This window comes from Haliaeetus albicilla, chromosome 8, assembly GCF_947461875.1.
Source record: "Haliaeetus albicilla chromosome 8, bHalAlb1.1, whole genome shotgun sequence".
Taxonomy (NCBI): Eukaryota; Metazoa; Chordata; class Aves; order Accipitriformes; family Accipitridae; genus Haliaeetus; species Haliaeetus albicilla.
The window spans coordinates 31,991,411-32,008,446 of NC_091490.1; the positions used below are offsets into that span (position 1 = coordinate 31,991,411).

The window sequence follows — 17,036 nt, forward strand, 5'->3', positions numbered from 1 at the left end:
TGCCCAAACGCAGCATATCTACCAGCAGTTGCCAGAAAGAACTGAAGCAGAATCAACTTTATTTGTGGTCTTTCCCATGTCTTTGTATATTGAGAAATGGCAGGACACCAAATTGAAGTTGACTGGGGTGTGTGACAGCAGCACATACTTGAGCATTTCCCAATCACACTAGCTGTACCACAAGCCTCCTTCTGCCCCTTCAACAATTGCCTTCCTAATTGGTATCAAATGTGATTCTAACCAGCTGTTTTCCTACAGCTGTGATTTCCTGACAGTTTACCTTGATCTGTCTTGGCACTCGTGCAGTTCATTCTTCCCCTGTCCTGGGCAGGCATTCCTGCCCTGTCCTTGTGCCAGTAATGGCATTCATCTAGCTCAGCAAGCTGGGTCAGGGTGCTAAGCCAAAAATAAATAAATAAATAAATAAAGACACACACGCAAAAAGAAAAAAGTGAATAGATTTCCCCTAGTTTAGTGCCCCAAACCACTCATGAAGAGATCAGCTGAGCACTGGCATGCAAAATGGGGTACAATTATGCAGTCAGGGTGAAAGAAAAACATGAAACTGCAGTGGTACCAATTTAAACACAGCTGTAGCTTACATGGAAGTGCTGCCTCAGCAGACCATACAGCCCTTTCCAAGCTCTATAAAAGTTAATACATACTTATCTTTCATATAATCTAGACATTTTTCTTCTTTAAATGGTCCAAAGTTTTATTTCACTGGAGTTTCAACAACAGCCATCACTAAAGTCTACTATAATCACACACGTGTTTGCTTGGGGGGCTCTATTATGAGTGCCTTTTGCTAAGTGTAGGTTTTAATTTGTTTGAAAGTCACCCAGGAGATCATACAAAACCTTTCCTAGAATATTAAACTGTCTTAAGGGTTTTTTAGTATGGTTTTGAGTCATTTGTCTGTGAACGTTATTTACCAAAATACTACAGTATCATCAAAAAGGCAATTATAACGACTCACCATTCCTCCACATATTTCATCCTGCGATACTCCCACTCCTACCACTCCACCTGGTATCACCCTCCTTTGGGTATTCTTTAAAGCGAATGTCTGTAATAAAGCTATCTCCAAATTGTTATGCTTCAAATCTATCCCCTGCCAACCATTGTTCTAAAGCATATAACAGAATGGGGTTTATACATACAGTAAAACCACTAGCTCCATTATTCCCTGTCAGTTGAGGGATTACATTTTTCAGTTCTAGAGCAGTAAATCCTTTGGAAAGGCTTTCTTTCCCTATAAAATAAAAATCTGAAAAGCAACTTTACTTCAGCTAAGCAAAGACAGCACATCCAGTTTAGATCGGATGAGCATTTTGCCTTGTTTCTCCGCAGGCAGCAAGGGCTCGCTCCAGCAGCGCACACAGATGCCAAGCCCAAGCCCAAGCCCAAGCCCTTGCCAGCACGCCACAAGATCCTGCCAAGGCTCTGGCTGCCCTCTGGTGTGAGCTCAGTAAAGAGCAGATCTTTGAAATGGCACCTAGATCAGAGGTTGGAAAGGGAGCATGGCCTAGTCAGCACCAAGTAGAGAGTTACCGGTTGTCAGGACAGAACTGAGAACTTCACAGGAGCCATGCAGAGGGCAGATCTCCCCAGCCAATCCTGCAACCAAGGCCAGAGTTCATCAGCTTCCCCTGAGGTCAAGCAAGGCCCCAGAAGGGAATGAATAGGATCATTCACATCTTCAGTAACAATGATCTCTTCTAAGGGTCAAACGGCAGCAACATGAATGACACCGACATTCCCAGTGTAAGATAGCAAAACCATGTCTCTCTACGTCAGCTCTTATCTTAGGGACATCAGGAAGACTTCCAGTTGTAAGCAATGATGCTAGTACTTCATGTAAACCTACAGCTACAGTCAGTTTGCCAACATTAAACTAATCAATTACTGATACAGAAGGCATCTGGAATGGCAATAACCATCCAACTCTGGGCTGGTATCGCTTCCCCCATCCACTTGATCTGATCTTCTCTCAGTTGTATGAAGGTTATTCAGTACTCTTCCCATGGAGCTTACAAGCCCATCGTTCTAGGTCTAAATGGTGATATGACTGATTCTCACCATTTGAATGCTCACCAACTTGTACCAAAAAACTCAGCATCTACTGTCTTTCACACGCTGTTGTGCCACCAGCTTGTGTGACCCACTTGCCAAAAAAGCTGTAATAGCCTTCACCAAGTTCATTTTCTTTTAGCCTCATTCTGCTACCTCAAAGTGCAACCCATGCAAGACCATTTCATCAGTGCAGGTAAACACAGCCCTTCAAAGCATTCAGAATAGACAAAAGTGAGAAGACATTACCAGAAGTGCTTTAAGTTTACTTGCCAACTAGGAACTACTACCAAAAAGGACTTTGGGAAAGAATGGCAAGTTCTCTCACAAGGCATCAGAGAAGGTTAAATTAATGATACACTAAGAACCTCAAAAACTGTTGTGACGGTCTGACAAATTATAGTCAATGTCTCAAACATTCGCTGAAGAACTTTGGTGAGGAAAATGGCCTCTGTGAAAACGCTGGAGTTTTGTGAACAGGACAATGTGGCCAAAGGAGAGGGCCCCCCGGAGGGTGGGACCGCGCTTCTCCAAAGCCGCAAGTCCTTATCTTAAGTGACCAGGAGAAGGAGCACAGCAGCGCCTAGAGGAGGAGGCCCCACAGAGGATGGGACTGTGCTTCTATCTTAAGCAGTCATGCCAGCAGAAAAAGAGAGGCAACTCTGCAATGAACACCCCGCCCCCCCCAAAGCTCACTGACCGATTCCAGAGAAACCCAGGAATGGGACTGCGCATGTCGAGACCATCGAACACACTATAAAAGAAGGGAGAACGAGTCCTCGGCGCGCGCCCTCCGGAACTGGATCTCTACGCTGGCTGGACCAACACTGGACCCAGGACTGGTGAAACCCTTCTCCTCTCTCTTTCTTTCTTTCTCTCATTCTCTCTCTCCCTCTTTTCCTTCTCTCTTCTCCACAGTCCCTACACCTCATCCTTTGAAACATAAACCGTTGACCAAGTCTGAGACTAGGAGTGGATCTAGCCACCCCTGAGCTCCTCTTTGAGAAGGAGTCCAGAAAGCAAGGGGGTCTGCTCTGAACCTCGTGACTCAACGGGAGGGCTCTCCTTCTGATACATTTCATGTTTCTTCTTCCATTTCTTTTTCTACACTTCCCTCCTCTTCTCAAACAGCAGCTTAATGACATGTTGCAAGGTTCACATTAACAAGTTCATGTGTACTTGGACAAAGTTAGCTAGGTTGAATAAATGTTGATTGTTGTTTGAACTCCCCTGGTGTTGTTTCACCTTAATTCTGACAAAGGAAATCCACAAACCTGAGTCGCTCCAACTTTGGGACGCGACAACTGTATAGTCTAAATCAAGTTGCAGTCATCAGTTTGGACCTGGCTCTCTAGAACAAATGCAGACAGGCAGGTCTGAGACTCAGTGCAGTTGAGACACCAATACCTGTGCAATGCTAAACTACAGCACTATTAACAATGTAAAAACTATTACAGACCATGATGGAGAATTGTTCTTAGAACTTTCAAGATGCTAACTGTGAAGCATGAGTTCAGGCAGAGTTTCTGAAGGAACTTAAAGGGTTTAACAGTTTTACAGTACCACACTGTACAAGTTCATCTTGTGCAAGAGCTTTCATTGAAACAATGCTGAAAAGCTTTGTGGCATTAAACTAATATAAAATATCAAAAAAAGCACAGTCACGTTAACAGACAATAGTAGACACTGTAAAAAGAAAAAGACCAATGTGTCAATACTCAAAATAGTTTCTGGTGTCTGAGAAAAGCGATGGAGGCATGACTTTGTTCTTTTGTGCGTCTTTAACGGTACCATGTAGCCAGTCAACTCATAGGTCTAATTGCACTTTTATACACATCCAAAATTGCCCAAAGTCTTAATAACTGCATGCAGAAGCCAAACACACAAGTCAGACATTCCTCAAATCAAGCATAGTTACAAATGCATCATTCTAAATACAGAATATTTACTCAGAAACTAGATCCTGCAAGCACGCCAAGTAAAGCAGAAAAAACTTTTTTTTTTTAACTTAATCAGTTCTTTAGGCAAAGACTGACACATGAAATACTCTAACAGAATATGTCCGTTCTGATGCTGAACTATGAATCCATTTTTAGGCACTGATATTGGAATATTTGGGACTAGTTTGTTGTGGAGGTCTCCCCATGGCTCATTACTCCAAAGCTGTTCCCGGTCCTCTAGAGGTAATTATGCAAGATGTGAAAAACCCAACACAGACACAGCATGACAGCATGTCTGACTTAGGCAGCAACTAAATTCTCTTGTCTCAAAAGGACAATGTAAATGTCTGTGGTGGGTTGACCCTGGATGAACACCAGGTGCCCACCAAAGCCGTTCTATCACTCCCCCTCCTCAGCTGGACAGGGGAGAGAAAATATAACAAAGAGCTTGTGGGTCAAGATAAGGACAGGAGAGATCACTCACCAATTACTGTCACAGGCAAAACAGACTCAGCTTGGGGAAAATTAACTTAAATTTATTGTCAGTCAACCAGAGTAGGGTAATGAGAAATAAAACCAAATCTCACAACACCTTCCCTCCACCCCTCCCTTCTTCCCAGGTACAACTTCGCTCCTGGATTCTCTACCAACCCCCCCCAGTGGCGCAGGGGGACGGGGAATGGGGTTTACAGTCAGTTCATCACACGTTATTTTCTGCCGCTTCATCCTCCTCAGGGGCAGGACTCATCACACTCTTCCCCTGCTCCATCGTGGGGTCCCTCCCACAAGAGACAGTCCTCCACGAACTTCTCCAATGTGGGTCCTTCCCACAGGCTGCAGTTCTTCACGAACTGCTCCAGCATGGGTCCTTTCCACAGCGTGCAGTCCTTCAGGAGCACACTGCTCCAGTGTGGGTCCCCCATGGGGTCACAAGTCCTGCCAGAAAACCTGCTCCATGGGCTCCTCTCTCCACAGATCCACAGGTCCTGCCAGGAGCCTGCTCCAGCATGGGCTTCCCATGGGGTCACAGCCTCCTTTGGGAACCCACCTGCTCTGGTGTGGGGTCCTCCCCGGGCTGCAGGCGGATATCTGCTCCACCGTGGACCTCCATGGACTGCAGGGGGACAGCCTGCCTCACCATGGTCTTCCCCATGGGCTGCAGGGGAATCTCTGCTCCGGCACCTGGAGCATCTCCTGCCCCTCCTTCTTCACTGACCTGGGGGTCTGCAGGATTGTTTCCCCTACATGTTCTCACTCATCTCTTGGGCTGCCGTTTCTGTCTGTCCCAACTTTTTTTCCTTCTTAAATATGTTATCACAGAGGCGTTACCACTATCGCTGATTGGCTCGGCCTTGGCCGGCGGTGGATCCGTCTCAGAGCCGGCTGGTATTGGCTCTGTTGCACACAGGGGAAGCTTCCAGCAGCTTCTCAACATAACCACTATGGTGTTTGAGCTTGTACCTAAGCAACTAAACAAATATCGCAACATGTTTATATACAAGCTGAACAGCCAGCACATTGGGAAAACCACAAATTACCCAATGACACACAATCACGTATAATTACCACTGAGGGTGATTGCAAATTTGGCACTGCCTTAATTCTGACCATGTAAGACATCTGCACCAAATATCTGTTTTGGACAGCAGGATGCTTTAGGAGATCTAGCAAAGGAATATGGAAGCCATTTGCCTACCTCTCATCAACTCAGAACACTGAATTTGTTTGTTCTGGAAGAAAAAAAAAAGTTCTATTTGATACTTGGTAGCTGAAGGAATTTCAGAAGAGAGGCTAAATCCTGTGGAGCACTCTCACCCACAGAATTCCTTCTTCTAATTCAGAGCAAAGACGTTTCCCTGGTGCAAAACCATATCCATGATTAAAAAAAACAAAACAAAACATCCCCCCAGGAAGCCCCCACACCTTTGGATACTTCCAAAGAACACAACCTTCAGAACTAGTACACTACAAATGAAAATTTTAAAAAAAAAAAAAAAAAAAAAAGAAAAGAAGAGAACCCACAACACACAAAAACCAAACAAAACCCCACCAAACCACACACAAGAGCAACAAAAAAAATGGTATTTTAATAACAAATGTAATTACAACACCCTTTTACTACATTCCTGTTTTGCTACACAGAACAACATGTCATCCCAACTCTACTAGTTTATTGGTATAATGCAGATTTTCACCAGGGCTGCATCTTTGCAATGGAGTAAAAGTATAGCACTCTGTGGCCTAGAACTGTACAATCAAAGTATATTTAGTTATTTCTTCATTATGTAGTACAGAACTCAAGAAATATATAGTTTCCCCCAACTTATAACACAAAGAATACCTTAGTGGCAATTATCTCCCACATGCTTTTTTATTTATGGAGTGGACTGACAAGTTTAGCACTAGGCATCTGAAAAATAAGGATCTGTACTCAGTAAAACATGCACGTTTTTTAAAGGCATACCTTGAAAAATGAAATGTGTGTGTCGTGGTTTAACCCCAGGCAGCAACTAAGCACCACGCAGCCGCTCACTCACTCCCCCCTCCCGCCCCTCCCCAGCGGGATGGGGAAGAAAATCAGGAAAAGAAGTAAAACTCGTGGGTTGAGATAAGAACGGCTTAATAGAACAGAAAAGAAGAAACTAATAATGATAATGATAACACTAATAAAATTACAACAGTAGTAATAAAAGGATTGGAATGTACAAATGATGTGCAGGGCAATTGCTCACCACCTGCCAATCGACACCCAGCTAGTCCCCGAACAGCGATCCCCCCACCCCCACTCCTCCCAGTTTATATACTGGGCATGACATCACATGGTATGTAATACCCTCTTGGCCACTTTGGGTCAGGTGCCCTGGCTCTGTCGTGTGCCAACTTCTTGTGCCCCTCCAGCCTTCTTGCTGGCTGGGCATGAGAAGCTGAAAAATCCTTGACTTTAGACTAAACACTACTTAGCAACAACTGAAAACATCAGTGTTATCAACATTCTTCACATACTGAACTCAAAACACAGCACTGTACCATCTACTAGGAAGACACTTAACTCTATCCCAGCTGAAACCAGGACAGTGTGCTATGAGAATTTTGACATCCCCATGAAAAATCATTTTCAGAGCTGGCAGTATACATAAGTATGCTACGTCTTCATCAGGAAGTTGCATTTACAAAGCAATCACTGTTTTCACCATCCACTGTACACTAAGTATCATGATTCAAGTGAAATAGTACGAATAAGAATTTACAGGTCAAACTATGCATATGAGTTATTTGTATCTTCAGGCTGTCAAATGTCTTCTTTTCACACAATTTTGGGAGATTCTGATTTACTGGGATCATTGAAAATACATATGTGGCAAAGGGCCGGAGGTGGAAGGGAAGAAGGAAAGATTTTCAATGATGTGAATGGGAATTAGGTAACTCAGTGGAGGCACTCTAGCATACATTTTTAACATATGTCAAGACTTACCTCTTGAGATGTATGTTTGATTGTGGGGAAAAAAAGAAAAAAAATAAAATAAAATAAAAGCACACACTGGGCATGCTTACATACATTCATTTTATGAGTAGTGCCAGCTTAAGCACTTCTCCATCCGAGTGCTGCTTCCAAGCTATGGCAATTTTGGCAGTTTTTGAGATCAGAAGACTAATGTGGGTTTTATATATACATACACACCCCTGCTTGCCCATATTCTATTTATATATATAAAAAATTTTTTTGTATCAGATCTACCTTCTGGTCTTGTTTCCTTTACACACTCTCAAGTACTTCTATCACCACAAGTGAAGAGATGATAAAGGATTAGGAATAATCAGCTAGGAGAGCTAAAATGCCTAAGCCAGGATTGCTGCCAAAAGAAATTGGTGTGCAATTATTCCATAAAAGCTGTTTACTAACAGTGCTGAGCATTGAGCTCAAGCTCCCTTCTCTGTATCCCATTCACTGTAGAGCTCGTGCTTTTAATTCCTCTTAATTCCTTTAAAACCTTTAGGAGTAGCTACCTCCCAAGGATTAAGAAGAATGATAGAGTTACTCTTAACCAGCCTCCAGCCACCTGTCTGTACTAAGGGCACTTCAGCAGAAACCTTTAATTTCCTAACAGTAAATTGGGTCCTACACATCAGGACTTCGCCTCACTACAGATCACTCATGAGCTGCCATCAGAAACGTTTCACAGTGCTTTCTTGTCCTTTCCAACATCAGAGTGTGACCTCACAGGTGCAACTGAATAAAAGAAAAATACTTTTAACTGCCATCTCAAATTATAGTGAACATTTTTATTCCTCAAACAGCTGACAAACATATGTACACAGAAACATAAGATTTTTTTTACCGTTATGTTTTAAGCATTAATGCAATTAAAATGCCGCTCCACTTTCAACTGATTGAAAATTTCTGTAGTAGACTACTAAACCCAAGCAGCTGACTCTGAAAATACAAGCTAGATAAGGATTACTTACCACCACCTAGAAAAAAAAACCAAAAACCCAAACTTAGGGCCTTGTGCTTTGTGCTCTAAAGTGAAGGACACCCTCAGCTCGTATTAACGATGATGGGAGCTGTGTAATAAACACCTTGCTGAATTTTTCCAGAAGCACAAGCAGCATTGGAGATGCTGCCTACAATCACAATGAGTCCCCCAAGGCCAATGGACACCCCACTGGAAAGACCCTCCCAATGGACTCAGAAGCACTGGAGTAAGCCAAGATGCTTAGCACTAGAACATGTAATAAGTTTCTTCCTAAATAATATCCCCTCATGACTCAGTTGCTTTTAGCCTTCAGAGTCTAACCTGGGTATCATTAAATTTTTAAAGAGCCCAAGAACTGCAGTGAGCAACTTTTACCAGATTCTTAACCAGACAGGAAAAAGCCAAACAAACCCAGCAAGTTCACATGCTTCATTAATGCAGTCACTTTTTTTTTTTAATATTTTTAAATAGCTTTTCAGCCACATGACTTATGACTATTAACTTCAATATGCAAACTTCAGCTTAAGAAGACAACTAACTGGAAGGAGTCAGACTGCACACAGTTTTTCTTTAGTTGGCTATTCAAATAAAAAACAGATAGACAGTCCATGCAAACCGCAAAGCACTGCTAAGGTGCCTAACCTAGCATCAGTGGAGCACTATTGAAGCTCCATCCTCACGGATGGCGATGGTCATCACACTTGTACATCAAATTCTTCACCAGTCACCTCAGGGCAGTCACCAAAGCCTGGATTAAACTCAGAGACCAAAGATTTAACAGAAGTTTTACTAAAAATGTGCCTTAGTAAGTACCATGTTTATACTGTTATTTCCCATTGTTATAACATTTATGAGCCTGTGTCTCCTTTTTTTAAAAAGGAAAATAGCAATGGTAAAAAAAGGCATTATATACGTTTACTTTTCTTGGAAAAGAAAACCAGGCTTGGAGACCTACAGTGGATAAAATCTAATATTATCAACTTTGTCTACTGCAACAAGCACTAAGTTTAGCTTACAGGCCTCAAATGCAGTTGTCTAAAAGTTATTAACCAAACGCGGTAATAAATAATAAAAATCAGGTGCCAATTTGCCCAGTAGAGTAACAGCCAGCACACTGTTAACTCTACCTTGTGAGAACTACAGTCACAAACCACGGGATGTGCAGAGTAACCTCTTCTACCCAGAGACCATTAAAATAAATCTAGGTTTGCTACAAAATCTGTCTTAAATGGGTGATGCACAAAACAGCCTTAGAGCTTCTCAAGCCCCTTGGATGAGTGGTACTATATAACACTCACCATGGAACCACTGATAGAAAAATCTACTCCCTCAGGCTGGAAATAAGAAAAAGAAAGCTTGAATTAAATAGGTCTACAGGTTGATTATTGTTCAGGGAAATAATCCACTTGAACATCCCCTCTAGTTCCACTGATAGGCCAGATTTTGTCTATTGCTGGTGCACAAATAAGAGGTAAAGAGACCAGAAAACTTGACTCCATGTGGTTAAAATTTGAAGTAATGCCAGTGGCTATTAAATGTCCCAAATGTAAAGAGATTGACACAACGCAAGATTTTTTCCTTTCTGGGGACAAGCAAACATACAGAATCCTGGCACCTGCAGGAGACCCACCTTCCTCCTCCCTTTCCTTGGTTCTTTGAACAGCCCTGGAGGTCTGTTGTCATCAGGGGGCCAGCAGCCATTGTTTCTGAAATGACTTTGGCTGCCTCTAGCCAGCTCTCAATGGATGATTGCCCAAATCACAAAACACACAGCCACAGCTGGCAACTCAGCTGACAGTCCCTAAGAGAGGCCAAAGGACTGAAAGAGCCATGGAGATTATGCGAGTCTCTTGCAACTAGGTGGTCCCCTACATTCAAGCCTTGAGCCATCCCAGTGAACCAAGTACATACCAAACTGCTGCCCCACGCTCTTATGCATCACTTCTGTGCACAGAGGGTTTGGTTTTACACTTGTCAGTCCAGTATTGCCAAGAGTACAGAAGTTCATACTGCTTCTTTTCTTTTCTAACAAGACAAAGCACCAGCAGGCACAAGAAAAAAAAAAAGCATCTGTTGATGCTATACAGCATGCAAGCTTTGATTAATTTGCTTCCCTCAGTCTACAGTAAAGAATAAACAGCTGATAAGGACTACAACCACAGCTTCCTTACTGTACAGCATGAGAGCAGCAATCAGTTACTGAAGCTGGCCCATGCTCTTAGCTCACACTGAACATCTGAAAAGGTCATCAGATTACTTTCTGGTTTTGTTTATTTCCCCTTGTTAACAACAATCTGAACTGAGTAAAATTCAGTTCATAATGCTCTTTAAATTCTTTCTCCAGACTGAACTCCAGTTCAGTCCAGGTCTATTTCTGTCTCATCTCTTGGTCTGTGTATTTTGGCAATACTCCTTCAACACTTGTAACAGCGCTGGATAAAACTTACACTAAAGAATAGGGCAGGAATGAACATAAATACAAATTTTACAGAGTTGTTTTGTGATTAATAACCTCAACCATTGAAGTTAAATCAAACACTACTTAAAACTAAATTTTTAATTCAAAATTTATACTTGGTATTGCATTACAAAATGAACTTATTTGCTGCAACATCTAGGAAAGATTCATTTTGAGCTGCTGCCCACACCGCTGGCTGCGCTGCTGCTGGCCAAGAATAGCCGAGCTCCACCATCGGGAGCCTCTTGGCACTGCAGGTTTCTTGCAAGTTCACACATAAGGCTCCTTCGCTTACTTCACTGAACTCTGGTTCCCACCGTGTCCCCAAATGTATCTCACCATAGGAGAGGTCCATATGCCGACTGGCAAAAAAAAAAAAAAAAAAAAAAAAAAAAAATCATCACAGCTTCTCTTTTTTTTTTCCCCAGAACAGAGGAATCAAATTACAAAGTCTAATTAAAAGCTTCTGCTGCTTGGAAGATTATACTCACAGATTACTTCCTTCAAAGAGACTTGGAAGATCCTTGGAGAGGGCTACCTTACTCAAGCCAAGTCAGCTTTTTGATCATGAGACAATCAAAACTGAAAAATCAACTGGCTCTTTCCTGCTGAAACTGCAGCCACATTGCTTTCATGAAGGATATGGAATTACTAATGCACTCAGCACCGACATCTACATAAAAACAGACCATGTAAGCAAATAAAGTTACCAACAGCAACTTGAGCATCCTGAGAGCAGGACAACCCAGTACTGCTCAGTCTGTCATGATGAGAAATACTCTACATTCACGCTATATAGCATGTAGTGATAACCCAAGCCAGGAATCGTTCTTAATGTGTAATTACTACCCAGTTATTAATAAACCAGGAGTCAATGTTTTTTTGAAGGAGCCATTCTCCTAACAAGCTTTATGGAGACCACAAAACTAATCAGTTGGTGCTTAAAACTGTCAAGAGACCATGGAAACAAGGACTTTCCAAAGTTACCATATTAATCCTATGCTGTTTTTTTTAACAGGCTTACGTTCTGGTAATGCCTTCACATGGTAAAAGAATTTTTTTTAAAATCATAGATGGAATATGGTGTATCATATTCAAATAGGTCTGTTGGGCTTTCTTGGAAAAGAGGGAGTTACATGACCTGGCACAAAACAGAACAGCACAACTGTTAGATATGAAGCCTATACGCAGTGTGGTAAACTTTAGGGTTTTTTTCCTCTGTAGAGGATAAAATAATCACAAAAAAGCAAAGACTGACCTAAAATTCCTTCAGATGCCTGACAAAATCCTTGAAAAGTTATTTAAATAAATTCTGCTCTGAAAATTATCAGCAAACCACATTAGCCAATTAGCCCTAAACAAATACAAAAGATAATGAGACTCTAACCACAGACCTACCCACACTTGCATAACTAAAACACAACTAAATGGATTTTCCTCTTTTTTCATACCAAGCCACCTGTCTCTCAAAAGAACAAAGAAGGAAAAAAAAAAAAATTTCTTTTAGAAAATTCTAGGAGAATAAAAACAAGCTTTTACGAGATGACATCGTGCGTGTGTGTGCATGCGTGTATATACATACATGCGCATGAACATAATCAGTTCAATACTATATAAAATGTTTTATGATGTATCCCGTTGCCATCCTTTAAGAACAGAGATTTTCAAGCACAACAAAAATAAAGTAACCTGAGAGCAGCTGCTAGGAGAAAGAAGTTGTGTCACATTCAGTACAACACTCTGAGTATTCTGCATATGAGTTTACTCTGTACCGAAAAATTTCCTTTTTCCTTTTTACTATTAAAAATGCATCTGCTTTCTTTTTAAGTCAATGACAGAGTTTTTATTGATTTCAATTAGAACAGGCCCCAGCTTGTCTCCAAGTATTACACTATAAAATGAATTGCTAAAGGATTACCAGTGTAAAACCATTAGAAGCCCAAACCGTTTCCTTTTAGCCATTATAACTGTAAATGCAAATCTCCATGCATCATTCTAAATTAATGTCTACTTCACAAAACTAATCCATATGCAGCTGACAGAACATGGAATTTTACAGCAGATAACATTGTCTGTATACACCTATTATTCCCCCTGACAATATCCAGTTGTGAATATTACCCCCAGGGCTCTAACAACAGTTCAATGGTGCCTCAAATACTGCTGTGAATAAAGAAGCATCAATTAGTTTGTTAAGTTGAACCATCTATTTAAAGATGTTCGAAGAAGGTCAGTTACTGGTATACCAGCTTAAAGTGAACTTTCTGGTCCTTTTAAAAATCTATTAATAATTTTAACAGTGAAGACTTTGTAAATAATTTGTTTTCTATTTCTACTTAACAGACAGATTTCTTGCTCCTGGTGAGGCTCTGTTTGATAGGTTGGACCAGATGATTTTTCGAGGTCCCTTCCAACCTGGGCTGTTGTAGGATTCCATTGCACAAGAAAATGATGGGAAAAAGCTGCAGAAAACTTGACTACAAAATTGCTTATCTGACAGAGCCAATCTGGGCAAAGAGGATACTGAAACATTTTAGTTCTATTTTCTTAAAAATGTGGTTTGGATTTAACTGTCAATTTAAAAAAAGATATAGCAAGTTTTTCATGGCCAGATAAGCCTCTCAAAACCTTCATTAGAGCACTGTTTACTTTGGTAACTGTCAAGGCAGCTGAAAGCAGCTCTCTCCCATCCCTTAACTTTTTGCCTGTATCATTCGTAATTGTGTCATTTTCTAAAAGGCACCAACAAAAACATTTTTAAGCAGCAGAAATAATTCCGTAAGGGATAAACTTATAGCAGAACTATAGGGAACCAAGCCTGAGAAACTCAAATGGCCACCACAACCTCAGGGTAAGGGAAAAGGAGTCATGCAGCCAGGCTGAGGAGTTTCTCCACGGCTGCCAGAATAGCTTGGTGGTGACAATGGTCTTATGTCTCTCCTTCCTTTCTGTGGTCCAAACCAGTGAAAATGCCTTACAGTGTGGCTTCTGGTTCTTCCCAGCTCTCACTCTGCAACAGCAGCATGCAAAGGCTTCCACAGCACCGGTGCAGGCTGCACACAGGAGGACCAGCCACACAGTCAACCATCCTAACTAGCACACTGCAGTCCCCATAAGTTTAGCTGCTGGGAGCCATTTAACAACCACACGGGAAGTAACAAAATGTTCTTCTCCCCCCTCTGTAGCATCGCACTTACTTCATCCTTTTAATCTGGCGGAAGAATCAAAAACCAGAACTTGTCTCCACAGTAGTCACACAATTAATCTCTGAGAATATTTGTTAAATAAATCCTGTTGCACAGAAGTCTCCAATTCTGACTGTGCTGCTAAGGATTTGGCTGCAAGCCAGACATGTTTACTTATCACTTTGGAAAGAGAACCTGCAAATTCACTGACCTTATGTAAGTTCCATGGTATGTAAACAACCCCCCAATTCATGTCTAAGCACCATTTCTGCTGACAGTCATTTGGTGTATAAAATTGAGGCTCAGACAGCCAGCAAAACACCTTATAATGTAACATCATAATTTTAAAAATTGACTGAGAAAAGACTAGAAGAGAACCAAAGCTGGAAGAGAGTTGTGCACTCATTCAGAAAGCACCAGTCTCAGCTTGCTTCTCCAGCTGTGAAACAGCAACTCCAGGGTTTCACCACCAACAGCTCAGCCATGCACACACAGCATGTCACCATCTCAGCCTGAGCTAGCTCCACTCAGGAGTCAGCATCCTAAAAGCTCATCAGTCACCTTCTGCATCATCCTTCAGGCTCTACCTAAAATCTCTCGGGTATGAAAAGTTTTTGAAGTAGATGATGCTGCTCCACTAAGCTGAAGGACATTGCTGGTGTCTCCACAGAAAAGATACAAACACAAGTATTTCACAAATCGTATGGATTAAAGCTGAATAGACTATCTGCAGCAAAAAAACAAACAGACTCTCAGCTTTACCTGTTACCCCTTCCCCCTGTCTGAGCAGGTACAGCAGGAGCCTTTGCTAACCACTAGCAGTACTACCGTGCAATGTCTTCACTCCCTGTGTAAGCAGCTACCAACTCGAGGAGGCAGCCAAACCTGCACATTTGGCTCAGGATAAACTCGGAATAAACCACCAGAAGTGTTTTACAAGAAACTAATTTTGAGGCCACAAAGCACAGCTTCACAAAAATAACACAGCTATGTCTAGGTTACAGGGCCTGGCCCTGTCACTTGGCCTGCAGCAGTACCGAGACGCCATCTATGAGTCCCAGAAGTGGCATTTGTTTCCTTTCCACTGGCAGCTCACTTACAAATACACTGCCTTTTTGCCAACTCTTCTATTCAAGCAATAACTTTAGGCAGCTCATTACAGCAAGATTCATAAGAGCTTAACTGTGTTGCTCCTAATCCATCCAGATTTACCCGCACATATCTATACACCACAGCTCAGTGCAATTGGCTGCAGTTAGCAGTGTCGGCAGGGGCAGAATCGCGTTCTGTGCAGATTTCTATCACCCCTTTGCAAGGGCTCATTGCCCTGGCACTGACCGCAGGGAACATGACATGATGTATCCAAATGTGCGGTGGGATGCCTGAACAGAACAGGAGGTTAATGGCTATAGGAAAGCTGTTTCATGGCTTTGGAAGAAGAAAAAGGAAAATCATGAGAATATTTCTGCTCTTGATGCAGGTTTGACTGTTCAGTAGTTTTTAGGAAGCTGTGGAAGAGAGGGAAACATTAAATATTATCTGTGGACTATAAAATTCCACTGAGTTTTACTAGTGTAAAAATGCAAGCACGTTCCAAACTAATTCAAAAAGCAGATGTGAAGAGTGAGGGAGGAGGAAAAAAAGTTGAGAACATTAACTTTTTTACCCTAAACAAAATAGGCTTTTTCATTTCACATGAGGATAACTTAAATCAGTTAAACAGGAATACATTATGCAGAAACCTTGTTTTCTGTTTGCTCATCTTTTAAAATTTGTTCAAAATAATGCCACTATTTATGTTTAGACAGAAATTAACTTAGACTAACTCATTTGCCTTGATCCCTTTATTTCCCAATTTCACCTTTTGTCTGGCGTAGCCCAACAAGACTAGGATGTACTCAGCTGACTACTGGAAAAACATGGAACTCTCACATGCAAATAAAATAATCAATCACTAAATAATTACCAAAGTTACTCCTAAAAAACTATTACATTTTAAAAATGGAAACATGTACCATGATTTTTTTTTTTCCACTAAATTGTTCAGCCTGTTTATACAACAGAGCACAAAGCTTTCTTCTTTGGAGAGTTTGCATCTGTGGCCTTGAAGCCATCAAGCTCCAAAAATCAATGCTACAACCTGACCTGTACTGTTTATGTACGTCAATCAAAAGTGTATTTTCTTCCAGGCACAATGCAGACCCTGAAAAACACTGACTCTTTGAACATGCAGGTGCTTTCAAATACACTTTGACAATTTGGGGTGGGATATTTTAAGTCATAACCACTCCCCTTGCAAGTCAACACAAGTGAAAGGTGGGTGCTAATTTCTTAGTTGCTGCAGCTGGCAGCCACATACATTAACTGAGGATACCACCTCAGTGAACATCAAAAGTGTGCTTTCAGTGCAATGCAAGATTTTTGTCACTCACCACTACTGCTTAGTAGAAATAAAGGGGCTCACAGGCTGATCTCATCAGCTGAAGTTTGCTCTCAATTGATTGCATTTTCAGCTGCTCTGTTACCAAAGTTTCCCACCCTATTTGTGCTAGCAAATAATCAAGCAGGTAAGGGCATGGTTTCAGTGTTTCTTTATTTTACCTCTTCCATGGGCTTCTCATCTCTCGTATTCTTTTGTCAGACTGACACAATATATGTAGTCCTCTAGTATCATTAAGACTTAAGACTTCAGTTACTAAACAGCAGCAGTTATTCTAGATGTTACTACGGCAAAGTCTACCCTTAAGTAGTTCACTACTACTGTCATATGAGAGTTGGCAAGTGAGCACTCCTCAGCCTCTTCAGAGCAAAGTGGCTTAGCATATAATATGGAACAATTTTTAAAATTATGAGATCTTGATAAGATCCCAGTAGTGCTAAAAAAATAAAACTCATCCAAAAACTC

At 41.5% G+C, this 17,036-nt stretch overlaps 1 protein-coding gene across 1 annotated transcript in view; it reads right to left on the bottom strand.

Moving 5' to 3' along the window:
* Positions 1–17,036, bottom strand: part of HMCN1 (hemicentin 1) — a 210,070-nt gene that overhangs the window by 175,129 nt on the left and 17,905 nt on the right. The gene's annotated exons all lie outside the window — the stretch shown is intronic.